The 17,394-nt window shown below is 38.8% G+C and overlaps 1 protein-coding gene across 2 annotated transcripts in view; it reads right to left on the bottom strand.

The window, feature by feature from the left end:
* Window positions 1–16,720, bottom strand: part of P4HA1 (prolyl 4-hydroxylase subunit alpha 1) — an 85,160-nt gene extending 68,440 nt beyond the window's left edge. The window contains exon 1 of one of the 2 annotated variants that reach the window (XM_024753131.1): window positions 16,525–16,720. The gene's annotated coding sequence lies outside the window, so the exon portion shown is untranslated. The remainder of the gene's footprint in view (window positions 1–16,524) is intronic. The other variant, XM_024753130.1, reaches the window with a different exon arrangement.
* Between the last annotated feature and the right edge of the window lie 674 nt (window positions 16,721–17,394).

Raw genomic sequence — 17,394 nt, 5'->3', positions numbered from 1 at the left:
GACTCTCAACCACTGCGCCACCAGGGAAGCCCTGTCTTTCTCTTTTTGACTTCACTTAGTATGATAATCCCTAGTTGCATCCATGTTGCTGCAATGGCATTATTTCGTTGTTGTTTTTTTCTTTAAGCAGAAATTCCTTCCTTCCTCCCTCCCTTCCTTCCTTTCTTTTTGGCTGCACTGGGTCTTCGTTGCTGTGTGCAGGCTTTCTCTAGTTGCAGCGAGTGGGGGCTATTCTTCGTATGCTGAGTAGTATTCCATTGTATATATGTACCAATCTTCTTTATCCATTCAACTGTTAATGGACATTTAGGTTGTTTCCATGTCTTAGCTATTGTGAACAGTGCTGCTATGAACACAGGGGTGCATGTATCTTTTTTAATTATAGTTTTGTCCAGGTATATGCCCAAGAATGGGACTGCTGGATCATATGGTAATTCTACAATATTTTTAGTTTTCTGAGGAACCTCCACACTGTTCTCCATAGTGGCTGCACCAACTTACATTCCCACCAACAGTGTAGGAGGGTTCCCTTTTCTCCACACCCTCTCCAGCATCTGTTATTTGTAGACCTTTTTTTAAAAACATATATTTGTTTTTTATTTATTTTTCGCTGTGTTGGGTCTTTGTTGTTGCATGCAGGCTTTTTCTAGTTGTGGCAAGGGGGGGCTACTCTTTGTTGCGGTGCACAGGCTTCTCAACGCGGTGGCTTCTCTTGTTGCAGAGCACAGGCTCTAGGTACGTGGGCTTCAGTAGTTGTGGCACGTGGGCTCAGTAGTTGTGGCGCATGGGCTTAGTTGCTCCGCAACATGTGGGATCTTCCCAGATCAGGGCTCGAACCCATGTCCCCTGCATCAGCAGGTGGATTCTTAACCACTGCACCACCAGGGAAGCCCTGTAGACATTTTAATGATGACCGTTCTGACCGGTGTGAGGTGGTACCTCACTGTAGTTTTGATTTGCATTTCTCTAATTATATTTACTTTTATAATGACAAAAATTAACTCTATACAAAATAATAAACCTAAAACATCAACTTCCATATTATGGCACTATAAGCCTTTAATGAAGTGCTTAACTACACTCTAACACAATAAAGTGGCTAACACGTTTGAGCATGTCCCATTTTCTAACTCTATAAACCTCCAGATTTCTCTGCTTCAAAGATTGTTAAGCTTATTTGAAAGCAACCCAGATATCAAGTAGTGAGCTACTGTACATTGTCAGAGTAGCAAACTTTTCTATCCTCCTTCCTCCCAGAAATAGACATATGACCCAGGCTAAGGCAGTCATTGACTCTCATTCCCACCAACATAACAGTTGAGGAGTGGGCTTGTGAAATGGTAAAAAGCAGCTCTTTCTGAATTGCTAAGTTCAGAGGATGTGAATCTGGAGCTACCTGTGACCATCTTTCCCACTTGACAAGGATAGATAGTAACCTAATCTATAAATAGGACAAAGTTATACAGAGACAAACAGCTTTACAAGCTCCACAGTCCTGATTCTTACAATTACTGCTTTGAATCTGTGAGCTATCCCAATAATCTTCCAACTCAGCTAAGGGAGCCTGTAAATTCCCTTTTTCTGAAACTAGTTCATGTTGGATTTCTGTCACTTACAATAGAAAGTTCAGACCCTCACAGCATTACTCCAAGTTACCATGCCAACGTAAGCTGGTTAATAAAAATGAAGGTAGCCTACATAGCAGTGGTTCTAAACTTTAGCTGTATCAGATCACCTAAAGGTTGAGGTACCTAGATCATTTATGCAAGTTCTCAGGTGACGCTGCTGCTGCTACTGCTCTGGGAACAACACTTTGAGAACCACAGGATACAACCATCCCTTGAAACCACACAAAAGGCGCTCTCTGCCTTTAAAATACATTTTACTTCAAATTAATTTTTGGAACATGTCATTGAGTTTCTAATTAATCTAGGGAATGCTTCCTCTAATCTGTTTTTGTTTTTGTTTTTGTTTTGCAGTACGCAGGCCTCTCACTGTTGTGGCCTCTCCCATTGCGGAGCACAGGCTCTGGACGCACAGGCCCAGTGGCCATGGCTCACGGGCGCAGCCGCTTCGCGGCATGTGGGATCTTCCCAGACCGGGGCACGAACCCATGTCCCCTGCATTGGCAGGCGGACTCTCAACCACTGCGCCACCAGGGAAGCCCTGATCTGTTTTAATACTATGTCTAATCCACATTCTTTCAGAAACCTTAAGTGACATGTTAATAGGCAAGCATATATTTATCAATCACAGGTCTTTAAAACATAATGGTTTCTTTACTTATGATGTCTCACTTCCATTTATTACCACCTTCATTCAGTTACCAGCTTGCAAAGCAAATCATTATATGCAACTAAGAGTAAAGCATCCCAAAAGACATTAGGGTTTTATTAAAAATAGTGAGATATACTGTGCAGTAGAAGCTAACACAACACTGTAAAGCAACTATATTCCAATAAAAATTAATTTAAAAAAAAGTAAGACACTTTCTTTCTAAACCCTCAAACAAGCTTGAAATAGAATTTAAATGGGTTAAAGAGGATGCAATCTCCTTTTAAAGAAAGGTAAATCTCAGATCCCTGAGAGGACCTGATGAAAGGAAGGGAGGGAGGGGAGAAAAGGGGAAAGAAAACAAAGCCAAAGAAGAGTCAAAGATACAAAGACAAATTTATACTGATAAAAAATTTAGTGCTAAAACAGTATGGATAAATTACTGATAATATTTTGGTTCTTGGTTAGATGGTAGGTTCATGAGTGTTTTTTATCTAATTTTTATAACACATGTATATTACATGTAATGTTTGATATACATGAATGTAATATTTTTTTTTTTAATTTATTTATTACTTATTATTTTTTGGCTGTGTTGGGTCTTCGTTTCTGTGCGAGGGCTTTCTCTAGTTGCGGCAAGCGGGGGCCACTCTTCATCGCGATGCGCGGGCCTCTCACTATCGCGGCCTCTCTTGTTGCGGAGCACAGGCTCCAGACGCGCAGGCTCAGTAGTTGTGGCTCACGGCCCTAGTTGCTCCGCGGCATGTGGGATCTTCCCAGACCAGGGCTCGAACCTGTGTCCCCTGCATTAGCAGGCAGATTCTCAACCACTGCACCACCAGGGAAACCCTAATATTTTTAAAACTGTAAGGAAACAACAACAACAACCTGGGAAACATATTCTCAGGTAGACCTGGACAAAAATAAATTGCAAAGTGTACTATTTATCTAAAACTTTCCTACAGTCCTTCTCTTCCAGGAAAGTCCAGTCCCACATACTCACAGATCAATCAAACCTGGGAACAGATTTTAAAACAGTTCTGCTACATTCTAAATGTTTACGACTTTGAGTTATCAGGATTCACTGAATTGTATGTTCAAGTTATTCAGTGGATTACTAGAACAGGGCATCTGGCAAATAATTCTATTAGCCTTTTGGTCTAACATTTTCCTTCCAAGAAAAAAGTTGCAACATTTAGAAGTTTGTCTTGGGCTTCCCTGGTGGCGCAGTGGTTGAGAGTCCACCTGCCGATGCAGGGGACACGGGTTCATGTCCCAGTCCGGGAAGATCCCACATGCCGCAGAGCGGCTAGGCCAGTGAGCCATGGCCAGTGAGCCTGCGCATCCAGAGCCTGTGCTCCGCAACGGGAGAGGCCACAACAGTGAGAGGCCCGCATACCGCAAAAAAAAAAAAGTTTGTCTTTCCCAGACAAATCACTCAAAAATTAATAAGGTGGACTAAAAAATGCTTGTTATTCTAATCTAAACTTTCTCTGACACAAAAAATTTTCCACAGGGCTCCTTCTAAAAGTCAGTCTCTCCACACCTTCCACAACTGTTCCAAACTTTCTTTTAGAGGGCTCCAGCTTTAAGTTTATTCTTCCTCATACAAATTCCATATTCAACTGTTGGTTTTCCTGACGTCTGTGTTAGACTTTAATCTTTCTGACAGTTTTTGGTCAACACAAAAGACCAACACACATTCAGGCTTCTAATTCAGGCCACTGCAATGTAGTATATACATTAAGACAGCATGTCTCTACCATATAAGCAGGATGGATTTTCCAAGAGAACTAAGAGTGATTACTAATAGAACTAGTTATGTTTCTGTTCTTCCCTATTATCCCTCTGTAAATTGCCATTTGTTTTAACTCTATGAATTCTAGTCATACTTCTGCTCCTAAAGAGAGTGAGATGCATCTCTAGTACACACTTAAAATACGATGGACGAGTGCTTTAATGGTATGAGCAAACTTTTGATCAAAAACTCATAAAGCAGGGCTTCCCTGGTGGCGCAGTGGTTGAGAATCCGCCTGCCAATGCAGGGGACACGGGTTCGATCCCTGGTCCAGGAAGATCCTACATGTCACGGAGCAACTAAGCCCGTGCACCACAACTACTGAGCCTGTGCTCTAAAGCCCGCGAGCCGCAACTACTGAGCCTGTGTGCTGCAACTACTGAAGCCCGTGCGCCTAGAGCCCATGCTCCACAAAAAGAGAAGCCATCACAGTAAGAAGCTGTGCACTGCAATGAAGAGTAGCCCCCGCTCGCCGCAACTAGAGAATGCCAGCGTGCAGCAATGAAGACCCAACACAGCCAAAAATAAATAAATTTTTTAAAAAAGAGTTGTTATTAAAAACAACAACAACAACAAAAAATACCTCAGAAATCATACTAGCCTCTTTGCCACAACTTTCTGTAACTGAGCAGTGAACCCAGTCTTTGGCATCATTCCAATGGAAAAACAGTTCAGGATTTAGTTGAAAAGAACCTCTAAATCAAGATATTGCCCTTAACAGAAAGTGCTACACAGGTTTTCTTTTGGAGATTCTTCCAAAGTTCGAAGTCTTCCCTGTCAGAAGTAATATGAAGATAAGATGTATTCAAAAACACATACCCGTTTTTCCCTATATGGCACCTCAACCACCCCTACTCTTTCTTCTGGAAACTGCCCCCTTCTACCTTTTTTTACTCCCCCAGTCTATCTTTAATTCATCCCCATAGTTTTACCAGTCATGTTATACAGCATGATACTTCTCCCTGACTGAGTCGCCATTCAAAGTTCTTTGCTGGGAACTTTAAAAATGAAACTGAGAAACAAGTGGCAGGCACTCTTTGAATGCCTCAACTATTTTATAAATAAAGCTCAGGAGAAGTTAGGGACCAATGAATGAAGCTTATCTGGAAAGGTTTTAAAATGAAGCAAATAACGCAGAGAAGACAGACAAGAGACAGAAAAAGGCATTCTCATGTTCCAGTTATTCTTGAAGTTTAATCACACTCCTGACCTCTGTTGTTAAGACAACTCCCTAGCCTCACAATACTTAAATATATTCCATTATGGGCTAATATGAGTTGGATTTCTGTTTAAGCCAGAGTCCTAATTAATATAGTTTCTCTCATAAACACTGTTGTTAATATTTTTAGAGGCAAACTAAATAACAAGGTAAATAATTCTCATATATTTACCCCTCTCTATTCCCTAGCACCAGAAAGTGATATTTTTCAATTATCTTTTAAATGTTTTTCTTAATTTTGGAGGTCCAATACATGCTACTTCTATATCTGAGATACAAAGTTTAAGAATAAATATGATTTTAATCCATTTAAAAAAAAAGATTTAAGTTGGATTCACAATTGAAGTTAAACTCCATGTTTAAAGTTTCTGTTTCAACTAGGAAAGTCAAGTTTCCCTAAACGAGAAACATTTTAAAAATAAATGTAGGCTGAGGGGAAGATTTGAGAAAGAAATGAATCTCATTTATAATTAAAATGGTGCCCTTCTTCACTGACTTTTAAACTGTGTATTTTAAACTGTATAGTATACCTCTCAACTATTTCGAACACTTTAGTTAGTAATGCATACATTTCCCAATACAGGATAAAAGTTCAGGATTCTTGTTCCCAGGGTAGAAAAAAAATTTACCATAAGTGATACTAAGAGTCCCGCAATTTAGTAAAATTCATGAATAATGTCCACTTTTATTTGGTGGCCCCTTTAACTGGAAGCAGAATAAGCAAAAAGGTAAGGTATCAAATATGAGGCCAAACCTGACCACCAGCCAGTAATAAAAAATCAGCAGGGACTTCCTGGTGATCCAGTGGTTAAGACTCTGTGCTTCCACTGCAGGGGGCACGGGTTTGATCCCTGGTCAGGGAACTAAGATCCCGCATGCTGCACAGCACGGCCAAAAAAAAAAAAAAAAAAAAAGCAGCACTTCAGATGAAAGTGCCTTGGATGATGCCTGACACATCGAAGACACTTAAGACATGTTATTTTTGAATGTGGGGCAAGAGCTCAAGAATAGCTGGATATGTTGCCAAGGGTGTCTCAAGGGATGTGGAAAAAGGACTTGGAGAGTTGTGGGAAGCCCAGGCAACCTCAACCCTGGGCTAAGGCAGTAAGAAGGACCAAGCAGCCCAATCTACTAGCAAACAAATGCACAGTCTTTATAATTTAGGAATTTGAGTGGGAGAAGAAAGTGGACAGAGGCAGTGGAAGGGAAGAAGGAAAAGAAGTAAACATTAAATTATACATGTTTTCCTTGTTGCTTATAAATGCTGGTATTTCCAAATATTAACATAGTCTATACATTTCTCATTTGAATAATCTGCAGTATTTTCTCCTGGTTGTATAAACTGGTTATATTAATGAAACTATGTATTTCATAACATGAATATCAATAAATATTAGTTAGAATATTAAAAAACAGCAGTAATATAAAAAGCAGCTATTCTTTAGAGACTTAAACTGGTTTTTTTTTTCAATGTATTTATTATTTTTGGCTGCACTGGGTCTTCGTCGCTGCGCGCGGGCTTTCTCTAGTCACCGCACGTGGGGGCTACTCTTCGTTGCAGTGCGTGGGCTTCTCATTGCAGTGGCTTCTCTTGTTGCAGAGCATGTGCTCTAGGCGCACGGCCTTCTGTAGTTGTGGCACGCGGGCTCAGTAGTTGTGGCTTGCAGGCTCTAGAGCGCAGGCTCAGTAGTTGTGGCACATGGGCTTAGTTGCTCCACAGCATGTGGGATCTTCCAAAACCAGGGCTCGAACCCGTGTCCCCTACATTGGCAGGCAGATTCTTAACCACTGTGCCACCACGGATAGAGACTTAAACTCTTAAAACTAGGTTTATTTTCTAATTTGGAGAGTGCTAAACATAAATATGGGAAAGTTTAAAGCCTAATTTCTAAGTTTAAAGAATATACTTGGATATATATGTAAAAAGTTTAAAACTTTATATAGTAATTAAAAGAACTCAAAAAATGTTAACAACTATCTGAGAGTTGGGATCACAGTCAATTCTCTTTGCTCAACTTATGCATTCTAATAAACATTTTTAATAGAAAATTTGTATTTCTACAAATAAATAAGTGAGCTAAAAAACGAAGTCAAAGTAGCAGTGAAGTGAAGAGACAAATTCAAATCATAGACAGAGATAGCAAAATCCAAATGATCAACCACACCTCTACTAGTTGGCATAATACCACCATCACTCCCTTTTGCTCCAAAACAAATTGCATCTATTTTTGATTTTCAGAGGAAGTCCTGAAAAGGCAACTGTGGTGTCTTCGCCACCCGTAGGATACAAGTGGAAAATAAAATCTCGTACAATATACATTTTAGATTTTTTAAGCTTAAGTAAGGAATATGTGGTGAAGCAAACTATTCCAAAAGCATAGCTTTCAATGAAACTTCATTAACGACTGAATTTTTAAAGCAAGCTATACTACTTGAAAAATTATCATTTAGAAAGAAAGAGCATTCCCTTTAGAAAAGGACCTGCTCATACAAACCAGAACCAATCACAAGAAGCAACAGAAAAATTATCTCATTTGCAACAGCAACAAATATGTTAATTACCTGGGAATAAACTTAAGAAAACTTTAAATTGACCCTAAAATTAACTCAAACTATAGCAAAGATTATTTTGAAATTTAAAACTATAAACCTCTTAGGAAAAAAAGAGGTGTAAATCTTCATAACCTTGATTAGGCAATTAGACTTAACACCTAGACAACAATTTCTTAGATATAACACCTAAAGCACAAGAAGCCAAGGAAAAAATTTAATTGGACTTCATCAAAATTTAAAACTTTTGTTCTTCAGGAAAGTAAAAATACAACCCACAGAATGGGAAAAAAATTATAAATCATATCTCTAACAAAAGTTTAATACCCAGAATATATACAGAACTCTTAGAACCCAACAGTAAAAATAATTTAAAATACTCCATTTTTTAAATGGGAAAAGGATTTGAAGAGACATTTCTCCAAAGAAGATACAAATGGCCAATAAGTACATGAAAAAACACTCAACATCATTAATCATTATGGAAATGCAAATTAAATACCACAGTGAGATATCACTTCACAGCCCCTAGTATAGGTATAGTAAAAAAGAAAATAAGTGTTGACAAGGATGTGAAGAAACTGGAACACTCATACACTGCTGATGGGAATGTAAAATGGTGTAGCTACTTCGGAAAACAGTTTTTCAGTTCCTAAAAACACAGAGTTACCATATGACCCAACAATTCCACTCCTAAGTCTATACCCAAAACAAATGAAAGCACATATCCACAGAAATATTTGTATATGAATGTTCATAGCAGCATTATTAATAATAGCCAAAAAGGTGGAAGCAACCCAAATGTGCATCAAATGATGAATAAATAAAATATGATATATTCATACAATGGAATGTTATTTGGTCATAAAAAGAAATGAAGTACTGATACATGCTATAACGCAAATGAACCTCGAAAACATTACGCTAAGTGAAAAACTCTACAGACATAAAAAGTACATTGGTGGTTGCCTACGGCTGGGGGAGGGGGAGGAGAGTGATTGCTAATGGTTCTGATGTTTCTTTTTGGAGTGATAAAAAAAAAAGTACTAAAATTGTTATGATGTTTACACCAACTCTGTGCATGTATTAAAAGCACTTTAAGAGGTAAATTGTATGGTATGTGAATTGTACCTCAATAAAGCTGTTTTAAAAAAGAAATCAACAAATTCTCATTTCACTAGGTAAATCCAGGAGTAGGGATGCTGGGTTGTATGGTAAGCATATGTTTACCTTTATAAAGAACTACCAAATGTTAAAGTCACTATACCATTTGCACTGCCATCAGCAATGGATGAAAGCTCCAACTGCTCCACATTCTTATCAGCATTTGGTATTGTTATTTTTCCTTTTTTCTTTCATTCTTCTTAATGTCTTAATTAATTTTCTCACTTAAGTGTATACTGGTATCTCAGTGTGGTTTTAATTTGCAATTCTGCAATTACTAATGATGTTTAATATCTTTTGGTATATTTATTTGCTGTCCATAGGTCTTTTTGGTAAAGTTTCTACTTAAATCTTCTGTCAAATTTTTATTAGGTTGTTCACTTACTACTGAATTTTGTGAGTTCTTTATATATTCTGGATACAAGTCTTTTGTCAGATATGTGATAGGGGAATATTAACTCCCAGTCTGTGACTTGTCTTTTTACTCTCATAACACGGTTTCAAACAGCAGGAGTTCTTAATTTTGATGAAGTCGAATTTATCAATTTATTCATTTATGGATCATGCTTTTGGTATCTAATTTTTTGGTGATTAAAAAAAAAAATCTTTGCCTGATCCAAGGTCAAAAAGATTTTGTCTTATATTTTCTTCAAGTTATTTTCTAGCTTTAGGTCATATCTCAAGGTCTACGAACGACTTTGAACTAGTTTTTGCACAGACGGTGAGGAATTTTTGCACTGAGGCTATAATAAAGAAAAATATTCTATTTTGACATTTGAGTGCTCATTGCCTTAAAGCCCCACACTTCCCTCTCCCTTTTGCCCCACATCTGGATAAGTCAGTAAGAAAGCCCAGCCATTGCCTCCTTGAGCGTCAGTGGGAAGCTAAAACCATGTAAATCCCACACATGGGAACTATCACACTCCTTCTGGCCACAATAAAAATTAAACCCAACCGCCCTTCTTCACTTTTGCTTCATTCTGGACTAAACCTAAGACCTCTCCGTGAGGAATCCTTTTTCAGTTGACTGTGTGAGTAAACTTTATTTCATATTTCATATCCACTGGTGCCTTTGTGTCATCTGTCCCAAGATTTATATAAATTTCTGGGCAAGACAGTTTTTGCATATGAACGTCTAACTATTCCAGATTATCCTTTCTCTATTGAATTGCTTTAATATCCTTGTCAAAAATGAACTGACCATTTTGTGTGTCTGAATTCTCTGTTTTGTTCCATTGATCTATCTTTTCTCTATCTTTACCCTTGAGTACTGCAGCAATTAAGTTGAAATCAGGAGTTTCCCAACTTTTTTGTTCTTTTTCAACATTATTTTACCTTTTTCTAGTTCCTTTGTTTTTCCATATCAATTTTAGAATCAGCTTGTTACTTTCTGTAATAAACCCTGCTGGGATTTGGACTGGAATTGCATTGAATCTATAGATCAGCTTGGACAAATGGTTATCTTAACAATATTGTCTTCCAATCCATGAATATGGAATATCTCTCCATTTATTTAGGTCTTCTTTGGTTTCTTCCACCAGTGTCTTATAATTTTCATTATACAAATCTTGCACATGTCTTGTAAAGCTAATACTAAATATTTCATAGGTTTTGGTGCTATTGAGATGGTACTTTTAAATTTTAATTTCTAATTGTTCATTGTTACTATAGAGAAATACAACTGATTGTTATATATTGACCTTCTGTCCTTCAACCTTGCAGAATTCACTTATTAGGGCTGGAGCTTTCTGAACAATCTTTCCGATTTTCTGCATAGACATTCTGTCCATGATTAGAGACAGTTCCTGCTCTTTGAAACACACTGTTAAAACAATGAAGACAAGCCACAATCTGGGAAGAAATATTTCCCTATAACATGTTACTATTCCATTACTAGATATTTATGCAAGAGAAAAGAAAGTATATATTCCTCCGAAGACTTATATGTGAATTGCGAATGCTCATCTCAACTTTGTTTATAATAATTAAAAGCTGGAAACAACCCAAACGTCCATCAATTAGTACATGGGGAAAAAAAAGTTTTGTGGTATATCCATACAATATACTACTACTCAACAATAAAAAGGAACAAACACATAACAACGTGGATGAATTCCAAAATAATTATGCTGAGTTTAAGCCGGACACCCTCCTCCCCCCTGCAAAAAGTACATACTATACGAGTCCATTTACAGTAAACTCTCAAAAATACAAACAAATCTTAAGTGTCATAAAAAGATCAATGGTTACCTGGGGATGAGGAAAGGGCAGGAAGGAGCAGGAGGGAGGGATTACCAAGAGTCATGAGGAAACTCTTGAAGGTGCTGAAAATGTTCCTTATCTTGACAGTGTTGACAATCTCATGGGTATATACTTTTGTCAAAACTTACCAAGTGCACACTGTAAATGTGTGCAGTTTACTGTATATCAATTATACCTCGATAAAGTTGTTACAGTATACCAATTACTTTAATTTATTAGTAATCACCCTTATTATGTCATATGTTAGTGTCTTTATTTACCTATAAAACATTATCACTTGATAGCTATGATTACTGTTCACAAATATCATTATTTAAGATTTTTTTATTCAAACAGTAAATTGAGATCTATTCTCAAAATACCTTTGAGGTTTAAAGACTGGTAAATTTGAGAGCATGCAAATTTGAGAACGTCTTCAAGCAACTTTTGAATATGAATAAAATCTTGTCTGTGTTTAAAAAAAGGGGGGAGGTTGTTGGAACAAGAGGGCAAGAACAAAGGCCATATGTATACAGCAAGTAATGCTTTGAGGACCTAAATTCAACAACTAGGTTTAAGAAGCACTAAAATAATTATTATTGATCATTGTTTGAAAGAATCAGACCTGAAAATCCAGTTAATATAAGATTAGAGTGTAAGAGAAGCCTTGAGCCTACTTAAAACCAGTTAATCAATATTTACTAAACACTCTCAAATAAAACAATTAAGCATATAAATCTATGTAGCTGTCCTCTATTCTGTATGTTAATTCAAACATGTTGTTATCATAATTCTTCCAGCACAATGTTCAGAACATAGTAACAGATGCTAATACTTAATGATCACAATATTGAATCAAGGAAAACACCTTTTTCTCTCATTCTCTAAAACTAAACATACTTTGTACACAAATTTCCCTTTGTAACAGAAATTCTTAAAATTTTTCAGAATATAGTTCATGGTTGAAAAGCTTGAGAAATTATAAGGGCAATAGTGTGAGGTACTGAGGTGAAAAACCTTAAAAAATATAGATTCAGAAAAACAGAAAATAGCTTAAAATAGACATCTGAAAATTAGTGATTAATACTTTACAAGTTTCCATTTCTATTACTTACTCCCCAGAAACTTTACAAAAGCATCTTCTCCCAAAATTTTTACAACACACTTATAGAATCCATTTCTTCACTGCTATAGACATAACAAAAGATTCTTCCATTTGATGCTTCATCTCAATGTTCACTGTTGACTACTAATTTTGACTACTAATTCTTGGGCAAATTACTTGACTTGGAATCTCCGTTTCTTTATTTGTAAAATGGGGATGATATAAAACCACCTCACAGAACTATTTTAAAGATTAAATTATATAATATTATGAAACAACATTTTATAAATTGTAAAGTGCTTTAGTTGTTATCAGGTTGATTAAAAAACCTTCTCAGAGCCCAATCCAATCCCCTAGAAAATTCACTTAGTGGGAAGAAAAAAGTACTGATATAAGAATTTTATTGTCATGTTATTTCTTTTCCTAAAAAAAAAAAGTACAGATAGAAAGAAAACTGGTTAAAGTTTACTGTAGCTAAACAGGTAGATAAAATAAAGCACTAAATTACAGCCTTCTCTTCACACTACTTATAATGAAGAAATAGCTCAAATGCCCAACAAGAAAGGCTGAGTATATTACTTTGATATATTATAATATCACTATTTAAGTGAAAAATATGTAAACCAAAACATGGACATATTTATATAAAACACTAGCCGGAAGCGGAAGAAGTCCAAGATAGTGCTCATTCACTGATGACAACTATGTAAGAAGCATGAATCTCTATACTGTATTTTTTGCCAATACACAACCAAATATATTAATAGTCATACTGATCATCCAAAGCAACATCAGGAAAAGGAATGTTTTTCATTATATCAAGTTCAAAACTGCTGGAGTAACCTTAATGAAGTCCTTTGAGCGTCATTAGTTTTTATTGAGGCACAATATTTGGCTAGAAGAAAATTAATGAGAGGATACCTTTAATTTATACAAATAAATTTCACTGAGTAGAAACAAATGAAACTTTAACTAATGAAGCTTTCACAAATACACATACACACTTTATTTGGCTTGTCCCTTACACATTCATTTTATACACACACACACACACACACACACACACACACACACACACCCATTATGTAATTATAAGATTCAAGATCTCACTGTCAGAAGAGCAATAAAGTGTAATGCCAAGGGCCTATTCAATTTACTTTTTCTTTACCTTAAAGTATTTTCCACTTTCAGAGTACAGCCAAAGATATGTTACAACATATAAGGGGTTGGGGTGAGGCCAGTATGATGTACGATTGCCTAGGCAATTTAGCAATTCAACAATTCTCCAACCAACTTACTTTTGTTAAAACCCTTTTAGCAAGTTTATTAAGGTCATCTATATAGTCAAGTCCAGTCAGACTTACAAGCCCAGCTCAATTTTCAAAAATATTCAAGAAACCCTGCCTCAAGATACCTAGATGTCCTTATTCCATACCTTTTACTTTTTGGTTCTTGTAGGGTTAGGGTTTTGTAGTTTATAGATGCACTTGTGGAGGGAGAGAGTATCTGAAAAGTGGTAATTAAAATTCCACACAGATGTGTATACTTGCATTTTCAGACCCAGGGTCCACACCTTCTATCAGATTCTCAATGGATTTCATGTCCTCAAAATAGGTTGAGAACTACTACTATGTATCTCATAGGGACACTTTTCAAATCTAAGAGATGTAATTACATCCCTCCCAGTTAATAACTGCTAAGTAAAATAAGGCATTCCTTCCACAGAAGTGAAGGCTCACAAGCTTTATGGCTGCATCCCTGGAATAAAAGCAGGAGCTTGAACATATTTGCCCTATGAAAGATACTGCTTGTCAGTATACAACCCACTCTGCACTATTAGAAAAGGTTAACATCTCCTTACCAAAAAGCCAAGATTCCCCTGCAACAACCTGTACTACCCTGGTAATACAAAGCTTTCTTTTTTCAATAGTCTTTTACACTGTCTAAATTTTTCTGCAATAAATTAAAGTTGTACACATTTTTTTTCATCTTTTTTTTTGTTACTACTTTAGTTACCAAAATACAAAATGGCCAATAAAATTATCCGTTTACCAAAATCCTTGATTTTCAGTACTTCAAAATAAAATTCATTTTAAGATATCAAAGCATTATTCACCTAAAGACACAGAGTAGTCCTTTTCCTAGTAACTTTTCCTAGTAACTATGTTAAATCTATAAGAATCATTTGTGGGCTTCCCTGGTGGCGCAGTGGTTAAGAATCTGCCTGCCACTGCAGGCGAAACGGGTTTGAGCCCTGGTCTGGGAAGATCCCACATGCCGCGGAGCAACACAGCCCGTGAGCCACAACTAATGAAACCCGCGCGCCTAGAGCCCGTGCTCCACAGCAAGAGAAGCCACCGCAATGAGAAGCCCACGCACCGCAACGAAGAGCAGCCCCCGCTCGCCGCAACTAGAGAAAAGCCCGCGCACAGCAACGAAGACCCAAGGCAGCCAAAAATAAATAAATAAAATAAAATAGATTAAAAAATAAAAGAGTCATTTGCCATCGGCCATCTAAAATATTGGCAGGACTTAAAGAATAATGTACCAAAACCAAAACTCACATGACTTTCAAAGGTAAATGATGAAACCTATGCTTCCCACAGAAAGAAAAGATAAAATTTGAAGTTCATCGTTAAGATTTAGAAATCATATTCACAGGCTAAAAGTCAAAGAAAAATCGCTGAATGTCTAAATTTTAAATCAAGGCAAAAAACCTTATTCACGGTTGTTCACTTTCAGCTTCTTAAATATTTCCTCCTTAACGTATCCATTTTTTCCATAGATACTTGATCAGAAAAATCCCTTCTAAATGTTTTATAAATTAAATTCCAGTGTTCCTGCTATGAGGACTGAATATTTCATCAGATTATTTTAGGAAAAGACTAGCCTCATTCATAAGCTACATCTAAATCTAAAAAGGGAAATACGTTTCTTCCCCGAACCTATTAAAAAAAAAAAAGGCAAAAGTTGATGAAAGAACACTGCTGCCACGTCTTTTCCCTTCCCCCACTCAGTAGTGGCTATTTCATCCCTTCAGAGTGCATTCCAAGGGAAAGTCCATAGCTCTCAGAGAAACCAGAAACAGTTAAGTCGAAATTGGCAAGCCGCTTTGGCCTTTTCGATCAATTCCTAAAAGGAGATCTAGTTTCTTCTTCATCCCTTTCTTAAAGCAAACAGTGCAAAATTCCAAGTCTTCACCACTCTACCCAGAACGCCTAAATTGTTAGTGTCTAAAAACTGACTGTATTTAATACAATCGATTATTTAGGAGAAATGGTCCCATACTTATGGAACCCTCCCCCTTAAAACATACAGCTGGGGTCCATCCACGTAACTCAAAGTTCTCACACAGCCAAAGAATTCCATTTACTGATGTGGACTTTTAAAAGCAGCAAACTTGGCGGAGAGAAAGAGAGGGGGAGGGGAGAAGCTCATGTGCCTTTAAAAAATTTATGTGGCAGAAGAAGGAAGGAAGAAGACTAGCTTCCCAGTTGACTGGAGGATCTGACAGCCGACTTCCTCAACCCAGCCGCCCGAAACTCGCCGCCCGGGGCTACCTCCAGCTGCTCCGGCAGCACCGCTGCGCGCAACAGATGAGTAAAGCCTGAACTTCCGCGGGTAGGTCCTCTTCCCAGACCCCACGAATCTTCGGCAGGATAAAAATGCCCAAGCGCTTCCCCGTCAGCTATAAGCTTTTAAAACCGCTCTCCATGGCCACACGCTAACCATCTGCTGCTGTGGAGGCCGAAAACCCTCGCGTACTCCTCAGCTTTTTAGGCAGGACCAGGTAGGAGAGGAGCTCGGAAAACTCAACAGGGTGATTCCTCCTCAGGAAGGAATATTCAAGAAAGTGCTGGTCCCCGGGGCGGAGACTGATGCTGCCGCAGCCCCAACAGTCGGGGGCGCCAACCTGGGAGGCGGTGGGAAGAGGAGCACGGAGGAGGGCAGAAGGGCCTCTGGGGCACCCAGGAGACGCGGGGCGCAGGGCGAGGGGCCGAGTCTCCAGGGGAGAAGGTACTGAGCCAGTAGTAGTAAACTGAGGGAGCCTCCCCCTGCCCCCGAGCCATACCACGAGAGGGGGCAGGGACCAGACCACCAGAGCCATCCGAGAAGGGCCACGGCTGCCCAAGGATTTAAGCCTCAGTACCCAAGGTCGGAGGAGCGTCTCACCTGGGAAGTGGCACGGGAGAGCTGCGCGTTCTTCAGTCCCCGGTCGCCTGCGCTCGGCCGGCTACCTAATTCCTTCCCTCAGCCCGCTGGCGGCGCGACTGGGCAGCAGAGGGAGCCAGTTAGCCCTTTTATAACCTCCAGGCTGCGACGGCTGCGCTGAGGAGGAGGCGACTGCAACCCTCGCTACGTGAGCTAGATCACACCAGCGTCCCGGCGTCTGCGCAGGCGCCCAGCCCGGGCCCTCTCCGCCCCTACCCGCGGCCCACGCCCCACGCCCAGGACTCCCCACCAGCTGGTGGAGTCTGAGGCCCAGACGAGGGGCCGGCGGTCGCGCCTGGGATGTAACGCGCCTGCGCGGGGCTCTCGCCAAGCCACCGTCACCGTGGTTACCTCGGATTGGCCCCGCTTCTTTCAACAGGTTGTTTAGCGCCTGAATTTCGGGATCAACCCCAGTCAGGCCTGAAAGACGAAACCACCAGCAAGGAAATAGCTTAAATTTGAGAAGAGGAACATGGAAGCGTAGGAAGTAAAGCAGAAAAGAAGGATCGAGTGGAAAATAACACTACATCCTGTATTGATATCTCAGCTGTCTTGGCCCTAAGGCTTTTTGCTTTACTAACCTCCCTCTCTCACCTACACTCTTTTTATGTGAATCTCGCTCTACCGCCCATTTTTATATTTTAACAGTAGATAATAGACTGCGCACTCCAGAGATTTTCTGGGTTCAATTTACGGCTCAGTCCCGTAAAACTTTGGGCATTAACTTCTCCGTATGTCAGTTTCCTCATCTGCAAAATGAAAATGACGGTAGGTACCTCACAGTACCTACCTCATTGTTGTGAGAATTAAATGAGATAATGTATGTAAAGC

This window comes from Neophocaena asiaeorientalis, unplaced genomic scaffold (genome assembly GCF_003031525.2).
Source record: "Neophocaena asiaeorientalis asiaeorientalis breed wild unplaced genomic scaffold, Neophocaena_asiaeorientalis_V1.1 scaffold719, whole genome shotgun sequence".
Taxonomy (NCBI): domain Eukaryota; kingdom Metazoa; phylum Chordata; class Mammalia; order Artiodactyla; family Phocoenidae; genus Neophocaena; species Neophocaena asiaeorientalis.
The sequence above is the reverse complement of the archived record's forward strand: the minus strand, read 5'-3'. Positions and strand labels throughout refer to the sequence as shown.